The sequence below is a fragment of the Amblyomma maculatum genome, chromosome 6 (assembly GCF_055883805.1).
Source record: "Amblyomma maculatum isolate TAMU_Amacu chromosome 6, ASM5588380v1, whole genome shotgun sequence".
Lineage (NCBI taxonomy): Eukaryota > Metazoa > Arthropoda > Arachnida > Ixodida > Ixodidae > Amblyomma > Amblyomma maculatum.
In genome coordinates, this window is record NC_139349.1 from 118,352,900 (window position 1) to 118,363,352 (window position 10,453).

Consider the following 10,453-nt stretch of genomic DNA (forward strand, 5'->3'; position numbering starts at 1 on the left):
GATGTCGCGAGATCTCGAGATTGTGCGTGCGCGGCGCTGTCTTTATTTTCTTCGAAACAGCCACCATGCGCTTCAGAAGCAGTGTTAAGTTGAATACCTGACTTAATGGCAACATTATTTTTCCCTGATCAAATAATGGCCATGAAAAATGTGCTAGGGGTTTACATGACCAAGGAACGAAAACATTGGCTGTGGCTTAGCTTGTTTAAGCCTGGTTACGCCTGGTAATTGCGAAAGCAATAGCTATGGCTACGCCTAGGTTCCGCTGGTGGTGTAGCTGGTTGTGGTGGTGTTAGTTATGCTTATGGTTATGCAGTATTTCACTCTGGCCACGGCATATGGTTCAACTATTATTTATTGCGGGGTGCTACCTGGTTATTCTATGTATAACTAGCAGCGAGGCAAGGAGTGCCGTGGCTGAAACGATATACTTGGTTGTGGGTGAGGTTAAGGCAGACTGTACAACTGCCGCTCCGGCACCGGCTGCAACAGCATTCTTTACGCCAGCAGAAATGAAAGCATCTCTGGAGACTGTGTTGGTTCCACCTGCCGCTAGGCCACCTCCTATAGTATCCGACGTTGCTCCTCCGGCGATAGCTGCGGCTGCAGCCCCATAATTTTTCTTAGCTTTAGGAGCATGTGGCACAACTGCAGCTCCGCCCGGCCGTAGATCAACGTTGGGCTTATTAACTCTCGGTGTGTAAGGGCGTACCCGAACCGGCGCCCCAAACGTCGTTCTAAACGGTCTCACAACATTGATTGATTGATTGATTGATTGATTAAAAACGGTCTCACAACATTGATTGATTGATTGATTGATTGATTGATTGATTGATTAAAACTTTAATTTCCACCGATTTAGGAGGCCCCCTACTCCCCGCTCCTGGCACGCATGCCTGAGGAACGGGGGCTGGATCCTCCGCGACTAAGGACTGGCGAATATACATTGGTTATTCGCGGCCTCAGTCTGCCAGTCTCAGGGATGACGTGACTCCGGCTGTAGCGCTCCCTTACGGAGGGAGCGGGGGTTAGGCCGCGTCTAGTAGCTACCGCCTCGCGAGTTGACGGCGCGAGTTGGGGCCCCTGTTTTTGCGCAGCTGTGCTTGGTGGCACGCCAAAGGTCACGGTAAAGGTCAATGGTAGCTACCGCCTCGCTACGTGAAAAGCTGAAAAGTGAAACACGGCATTCTGGTCGCACAAACATCACGGATAAATTTTAATATCGCGTCCAACTAAACAGCCCTATCACACTGTCGCAGTCGCTGCAGCGGTTGGTTCCTGAACCTGACGCTTTGGCTTCGATCCCGCCCATGGCGGCTGAGTATCAAGGCAAGCGAAACGCAAACCACCAATGGGTCTCGATATAGTCGAATCGACGAAAATGCCTAAGCCGGCATCATGGCGGTCTGCTTAGCTTTTATTGCCTCAACTAGGCATATACAAAGTTTATAACGGTTCCCCTTCTTCTGTCATTAAAATAGGTCTTGAAGAGGTCCACTTTCTTGCCTTTTTAAACCGCAGACTGCTTCAAACTTTTCTTGGATGCTGCAGTGTGGAACGCTGTCGGAACTGTGAATGTCGCGTTAGGAAGTAGCCGTGCTTCTGCCCCGGCAATGTATCCGGTTCTGGATCCATTACGGGCAGGCTAGGCATACTGCTGCAACACTAGATCCAACTCATATGTTATTGCCAAGATCACTCGACACAGGTGTAACGGCCTCCCTAACCAGGCCGTTCTAACGTGCATGCTTGCCCTTGGATAGAGTGCCTGCCATTGGGTCATAGGCTGCCATTGGTTTCAAATTTCAAGATCCCATCTCACAGTGGCTGCACGAACGGATAGTTCCTAGCGAGTCATGCGGCCTTGTGAGTCCGCACAACTCATTAGCATAGCAGCGCCAGGCCAAGTCGGCTACCCCTTTCAAAGGCACGCCCAATTATTCCTGTACGTCCATATCTCCTCATTATCTGCCTGTGGTGTCCAGGCTAGCGTTGCGTTCACCGCGTGCGGTAGCACTTCCTTTCCTTTACCACACGCATACACATAACATCACGTTCACCGAGGCATGCCACTTCCAATGCGCATACATCAAGGCGGCCTCCGCTGTGACAAAACCCTCATAATGGAAGACATAGAACCGTAGTTGGGACAAAGTGATCTAGAACCGCCCACTGTTTCGTTCCTAGCAGCTCGCGTCACTTTGATACGTTAATCATAATTGATATAAACAGCGCGAACACGAAAACAAGGGACAAGAAACAAGAAAGCCAAAGTAAATGCGCTGACTCACAACTAAGCCTAAGCCGTTTACTCCACGGCCCAGAAAAACAAACATGAAGAAAACGAAACAGTCACGTGAAAAACCCCTGGGTTCACCTGCTGCATAAAAAGTACTTTAAAAAATCACTTAAAAAAGACACCTCTTTGCTTGAAAGAGCAAGAGACGTCTTGCTGACACACTTATTGTGCGTTGAAATAAAATACGCTTCCACTATCTCTCTCGTTATCTTCTCTTTGTGGCGATATAAAATCTTAACACTGTCAAACTTAGGAGTGCATTTCTTCTTCTCCTTCTTCATTATTTCACATGACTGGCAATGGGATACTAGAAACGTTTTGTCCTTTCCAACTTCCAAGTTGTTACAGTGTTCCTGTAGTCTCTTATTTATACACCGTCCGGTTTGTCCTATATAACTGGCTCCACAAGAGAGTGGAAGCCTATACACAACACCTGTCTTGCATCCAACATAGGGGTTTCTATGTTTCACCCCACATTCTTGCTTCTTCTCTTCTCTTTCCCTTTGAACAGCCGGGCAGATCCTCTTCATCTTGAGCGGGGCGGTCAGTGCGACGTCCACATTATACCTCTTGCCTACATTTTTGAGGCCATGAGAAATCCTGTGCACATACGGTACCACGGCAACCTTCCTCTTCCTCTCACCCATGCTGGGCAGGGATTTCAGTCTGTGCGTTCTTTTAAGGTTCTTCAGTACCCGGCAACTGGCCTCAATAATAACTGACTCGCGATAACCGGCCTTTGCAATTCTCTTCACTTGTCTTTCAAAACTCTTGCCCATGCCGTGGTAACAAGATTTCGTCAACGCACTTAATAAGCAAGTGTTTATCATCCCATTCTTCACTAATTTGGAATGTCCTGAATTGGAGCCTAGCAACGGCTTCATCGATCTCGGGTTGTATTCCCAACAAACATGATCATCACCGAATTGAATCAAAATATCTAAATACTGTAACTGATCTTCCACTGGTTTCTCAACAGTAAATTCCAGGCCGGATCCACATTCAGTAAACACATCCATAATGTCCTTCATTCTTTGATTGAATTCCTCACGGTCTGTTAATACTAAAAAGTCGTCCACATACCTGAAGGTGGAATAATGCAAGCCCTCCAAGTTATCCTTCAGGTGTCTGTCCACGTACATTAAGATGTCCCTCAAGACCGGTGCAACACTCGATCCAATGCATACTCCAGCCTTCTGCGTATATAGCTTGTTCTTCCATCCTATGAAGAGTCTTCGCCAGCACCACAATTCAAACGCGTCATTTCTTCGGCGGTCAGCCTTTTTCACAGTCCAACTCTCGCATCCATACATCACAACTGGAAAGACCATAGGGACCGGACAGCTGAACGGGTGGCGCCGCCTCTCGGCGCTTCCCCCAAGCATCGGAATGACGGTCGCATTGGTGTGCAGTGTGTTGCTGGTTTGTGCAGTTTGCTTCGCTGCTGTGGTTATGTTGTGCGTGAATATGTCCGGTAAAACGAAGTCCAGGCAGACGCGTTGTGTTGTTGGTTGCACTAACAGCTACGCAAACTCGTCGGATGCTGCACAGCCGATTCATTTCTACCGATTTCCATCACATTTTTATCAGCACCAGCAAGAACGGCGTGCGACATGGATACGGTTGGTTCGAAGACAGAGGTAAGTATTCACTATTCTTTTTTACTGTGCGGTCGTGGAAACATTGGGGGCAGGTCTTAAAAGTTGGTTTTAACCGGAAGTTTTCTACCTTCTGTTGCGCAGGAGCGACGGTACGGGCGCCTGGCAGCCGAAACCACACCCCCGCATATGTAGCCGTCATTTTATCGGCAATCGAAAATCGGAGGAATCTAACAGCCCAAGTTATAACCCAAGCATTTTCCCGCCTGTATACAAGAAGAGGCCGGCACCAATAGATTGCCAGGGACGTTACGAAAGGTAACAGCCGTGCGTTGACAAAATTAATGTTTTTTTTTTTTTTTAACGTCGAGCGCTTTGCTCGAACGTTCAGTACCACAGTACAACTTGTGACGGCGGTTTTCATGATCCTCGTTTATTCAAGTGTAGGTGGTAGAAACATGTGGGTACTTAAGAGAGACGTGCCATTGCAAGTAATCATTCTTTCAGCTCCAGACAGAGCACCAAAGCTGGTAGCTTTCAGTTTCAGAAAGTATGACAGTCAGCTGGAAGAAACTTTCATGCTTTAATTGCATCTACTAATAATTCATGTCACGGTGTTTACCAACATGCTTCAAGACGCGGGAAATTTACGTCCTTGAGCTAAAAGAATTTGGAAACATGATTTTCAGCAAGATAAACATTGGTTACTGCGTTCCCTTGGTGTAATCTTTTATTTTACAGTGTTTACCAATACGTTTGCTTTAGAAAGATGTGTGTAGATTTATGTTAAAAAGGAAGGATAATCTCTCCAGATGAGCTCTTCGTGTTTTGTTTATCATCTCAGCCACAAAATCTGCATTAACAAGCCTGCCTGAGCTGAATCCCCATGGTCTTACAATAAAAAAATATATATATTTGTAGCCCTAAAGGGCTGCATAACAGCCAACTGCATAACTGTTTCGTGGTTTGGTTTCTCATGGTATTAACAGAGGCATCAATCTCTAACGACCAGCATGCATACAAGGCGTCTCCAGGTAATTATTAGCCTAAAAGGCAAATTGAATTATTAATCAGCTGAACTAATCATTAATTTGTTTATTCCTTGCACACAGAAGGTATGAATCACAGTATTTAAACAAAAAGGCTCAAGTTTAAACATGTGTAGTTGCTTTCTTCTCTTGTACAAATGTTATATGATTCATAACAGCTTTACTGATTTTCTTTGTGAAATTTCCAGACTAAGCAAAAGAAGAAACAACAAGCTTCACTCAACAATTAAAGCAGGGCAAGAAGAGAGCAACCAGGTACAGATTCATTAAGGCATATCATTGGTCTAGTTGGCTTGCATTCACTATGCATAAACAAAGCAAAAATGGGGGAGCCCTGTCCAGTCCTCGATGAAACGCAATAACTTGATCAAGTGTATTAACTGGCACAATAACTAGATGTTTTTGCTGTCAATTTTTTTTCATTCATTGTTGCTTTTATAAAGGTTTAATGCTGGTATCTATTATCCTACGCAGTTTTATTTCACCCAAATTCTAGCCAGATGTTGTGCGTTCCACATTATTTTGAGCACTATTTAAATGCAATGCATGTCTGTCTCACATATTCCAGATAGGCATTCTTTTTGTTTTACTTTAGCCAGGTGAGCCACACTGCCCTGAGCCTGAGGAACATGTTCCAGAGCTATGTCACGACAATTTGAAGGAGGTATGATGACTACGTTCGACAGTTGTAGATATCTGACCAAACGCAGGTCACTTCCCTGACAGTGCTAACAATGCACTTTCTTTGTTGCATTGCAGGTTGGAACAATGACGTCAATTCACCAGGAAGAATCACTTGCCGAGCCCCATGTTTTTCTTAGCTTTACTGACAGCAACACTGCATGCACACAGATTTCATGTAAAATTGTGTCAACAGTATTTATTCAAACCGAACCTTGTACAACACAAAATACCGCATCAGGACCAGATCACAAGAGTGTTTATTTCTGTGGAGCTCAGACCGTACAGTCAGATGAAAATGCCCTGGTAAGCTTGTGTTCAGTGACATTATCAGTCTTTTCATTGCTAGCTAGCATCCTACCTGACACCAGAACGGTGTATGAGTTGTCGAAAGCTGACAGACTCACCCTTTTCCTAATGAAACTGAAAACTGGAATGACCTACACAGCACTAGGAGCCTTGTTTGGTGTACACCGTAAGACTGCAGCCAGGTGTTTTCTGGGCATTCTTGAGACACTCTACACCAAAACACGGACTTGGATCGAGTGGCATCACAGGGATGACGTGCATTCAACAATGCCTGAGTGTTTAAGTTACACTATCCCAAATGCAGAGTTGTGATTGACTGTACCGAAATCCCAGCAGAACGCCCTGCATCAGTAGAGTTACAAAACCTGATGTACTCAAATTATAAGGGAACATATACTGCAAAATTTCTTATTGGAATTGCTCCAAGTGGCCTTGTAACATTTGTGTCTAAGGCATATGGAGGAAGGGCAACGGATACATTCATCACAGTTGATTCAGGCTTGCTTTCACTATTGGAGCCGGAAGATGTCGTGCTTGCCGACAAAGGCTTCCCTGGAGTACGTGTTGATGCGGCAGAAGCAGATGTTATCCTGGTTATGCCACCATTTGCTAGTGGCGGAAACTTTACAGCAGAGGAAATGTCTGAGACCTACAACATTGCAAGTGTTCGCATACATGTAGAGAGAATGATCCAGAGAGTGAAGAATTTTAGTATCATCAATGTCCGGCTTCCAGTTGAGCTACATGATCGCATTGACCAAATTATGCATGTGATTTGCGTCCTGGCAAACTTGCAAAATGGCATCTTCAAACAATATGAGTAATCCTTTTCTCTCATACAGTGATTCCACATACCACATTTTTTGTACATTTGGTGCAATACACAAATATTCAGTATCACAGAACTGCCATTAAATATGAAAATGATCACTGGTTTGACTAGCTGATGCATTTGGAAAACATATCACAGTTCTCAATGAAGCACATATAACATATCACAGTTCTCAATGGAGCACATATAATACTGACCAAATAAAAAAAACTGCAAGTTTGGTATTTCTGAAACAGCATGAATCACATCACCAAAAATGACATTAAGATATTGTTCCTAAGTAAATGCAATTTTAGTTTTTTTTCTCAATTGTTATGCTAAGAGTATGTATAGCGATGTTAAAAAACACATTTTTTTATTTTGGTTGTTGATTTCTGATGCCTAATCTCATTTAAACACTAATCTGGGCAACAAGTGTGTAAAGTAGAATCGTTCAAGCTTGGGCACAATTTGGCTTAAAAAGCTGTTGCAACGTGCAATGGTTAGCACCATTTGTTCCTTGGGGGTGTATATTACAAGCTGGCACACCTGGAGACCAAGAACGTAAAGAGCTAGCTGTATCTGAGTGTAGTATTGATGTGACTCTTTAAGTTTGCAAATTCCATCCGATGAAGCAATGTATGAAGGCATTTACCTTCAACAAAGCGTTCTTTGCCACTTCTTTTAGAATATGGGCACTTAATCTCGAGCAGCTCTGTTAAGCCATAATCGGCTTCGATTAACCCATCAGGGCTGCACGCCAGCCACGGCTGATCTAATTTGACAACAAAGCTTACAGTGTGCACTTGTTTGTTATAGTGGTACTTGTACCATTCTCTGGCAGCCGGCTCAAGCTTTACTCCATACAGCATTGCCTGTGTCGTGACGCGCTTTTGTGAAAGTAGCTTTTCTGCTACTTCCTCCGGAGGTCTCCTCGCTCGAAGTATTTTGTGCGCAGCCGTTGAGGTTATCCGACAAGACCTGCGAAAGAAAGCCAGTAGCTGAATTACGCATCTTACAAAGTTTAAAACAATATCTTGTTTCTAGCTGTGACAACTAAAGAAAGTGCTTTGACTAATAGATGAGATAAAAGGTGCCTACCTTGCAGCATGCCACTCTTTCGTTCTTTGTGCTGTGCACTGAACCGGGCTGCATACATTAGTCTTGTAAAAATAGTCAACTGGGCCGCTAAGGTTGCTGCTGTGGCTGAAGTCGTCACAATAGAGCAGAGAATCTTTGGCCCAAGTGTATTCTTTGGAGGGAGTCTGAGAAAAGAATAAAAAGGTATTTTTGTCCCGCCAAGCTGCACTTGACTTTCTCGCCAAAACCTTCCTGCTGTGTCTCAACACTTGTTTCGCCCCTCTCCTCTCGCCTTCTTTTTGCAGCAAGCATGGTCACCATTGGGCAGTTTATGAAGCCGTACTTATCTAGCACATACATGGGATCAACACCACCCTGGGCTGAAGCATCTGAAAAATGTTTAGATTTGTATTAAAACGGCATTTAATGGCAGGTGAAGTTCAAAGTTCTTTTTTCTTTCTCATGCACTAGGACAAGCATCATACATTTAGCGATACATTTTTCCATTTTAGAGCCATATTTTGCAAATATATTTAAATACCACATATCGCATTTACTTGGGAAGTGCTCACTGAATAAAATGCAAGGTCTTTTTTTTTCTGCAATAAAAATGGTAGGAACGTGCACGTAGCCCCTCAAAGCTCACGTTCTCGAAGAAATAATATGAGCAGCAAAAATTTCAAAATTTTGCATCAAAATCGCGACGCGACTGCATCATTTCGGGTGTGGTGTTGATAGACGCTCGAGGCTGCGTACGGATACCGCGCAGCCCCTCTCTCGCCAGGATATCTGAACGAGTACGAGGGGCTTTGCGACGCTCTCAAAATTAAGCGGGAAGTGCCTACACATCCGATCAAAGATAGTGTGCAGTGTTGAGTGAACTCTGTCCAGACAGAAGAAATTAAAAAAAAATGCGCCGTGCAAACGTATAGCTGAATGTAAACAAGAAAATAAACTTGAATTTTTAAACTCTTCGCAAGCAAGCAAAGAATCTTTTCACATTATTAAGTTTGACGCCGCGTTCTTCTAATTCAGCCATAAAGTATTGCCTGTGCGCATGAGGCAATTGTTTACTGTCGAGTGGTTCTCATTCGGGAAGTCAGTTCCAGTAGTTGTGCTCACTTAGTGTTACCGTATCGCAAGTAATGAGGCTACGTACCATCGTCCCGCGAACTCAGCCTTTTTCCTTTGGGGTAAATCTTCTTTGAAGGCACCCCCCAACTTCGACTGCCGCTTGTGCATGATGCTGTTACCTCCGTGTCCACAGCGAATGCGAGCGCCGCAGCATGCTTGCAGCGGCCGTCCACGCCGGCTTTGCAGGAACATTTTGCCCCATTGATGTTCCTTGATAAGTCCAACTGAATGCAGGCGACAGCACAGCATGTAAAATCGGTTTTATGTACTACGACGGTTACCCAAAGAAATGAAGTCGCACTTACTTCTATGTCCACATCGTAGCTCGGCGCATTGAGCTTCGTCTGAGGGATACATTTGCAGAATATATGTGTACCCTCTGCTTGGCACTCCCGTATGTCGTATACGTGGCTAGCCTCGTAAAGGCGCTGCCCTTTGTCCAGGTTACCAGATCTGAAAAACTCTGTGCGGTTTTTTAGGCTTTGAAACCCACACCGGAGGACAACGGGTAGCGCCATTCCGCAAGCGCCAAACGCGACCCGCTCCGCAGACTCGGCGACTCGGCATTCCGCTGTTTTGCATTTTGCCACGGGCGGCGCTGTTCGCTGAGGAAACGGTGGCGCCATACAACGGGCGCCCGGTCCCTATAGTACGAGTTATACGGATCTTGGTTTGCAGACTAATGTCTCTGCTCTTTACTAGGCGGTCAACGCTAACCATTGCTCTCTTTCCCAGAAGCAGGCGTCTCCTAATTTCATGGCTGCAGTCTCCTTCCGAGGTAATCTTGGAGCCCAAGAAGAGAAAATCTGTCACAAGTTCCACTTCTTGTCCATTGATGCGCCAGGACTTGATAGGGCATGACGCCATGATCTTTGTCTTTTTAATGTTCAGTTTAAGCCCAAACTTCTCACTCTCTTCTCGTACGCACATCAGAAGTCTCTTGAGTTCCACTTCACTTTCTGGCAATAAAGTACCATGCAAATAAACGACATGTTCTAAACAAAGCACCGGATGCCTCGAGCCGCGCCGCTCGCTGCGGTGGCGACGACGGCAATCTCGCCGTGCGCTACTCCCTAGTCGTCGCTAGGCCTTAACTGATTCGCATCGAAGGCACATCGGATGGCGCTTTGGATTTGCTCAGCGCTAGAGTAAAGAGTCTGCCATACACATCCCATTGTCTCATGTAATAAAAAAGATATGTTTAATTTCGGCGACGATTTAGTATAGCCTAGCCAGCGCGAAAGCAAACGATGAGCCGCTCCGTAGCGGCGGCAGCTGCCTGTGAGAAGAAGCTTGCTTGTACTGCAGCTACCACTCCTATCAACAACGCCGTACAGGTCAACGCTCCTCAAGCAAGATTTGTAGAGTTAGTTTGGCAATCGTCTTGTTATTTAAAGAAATGAAAAATTTTATCATGCTGACGCTGGCGCACGGTGTGCACCATATCGTTGACACGGGGCTTGCGGGAGCCACGGCCGGCGCGGCATACATG

The 10,453-nt window shown here is 45.2% G+C and overlaps 1 pseudogene; it reads left to right on the forward strand.

The window, feature by feature from the left end:
* Positions 1-5,457: 5,457 nt before the first annotated feature.
* Positions 5,458-6,973, forward strand: LOC146186650 (uncharacterized; annotated as a pseudogene).
* The last annotated feature ends 3,480 nt before the right edge of the window (positions 6,974-10,453 follow it).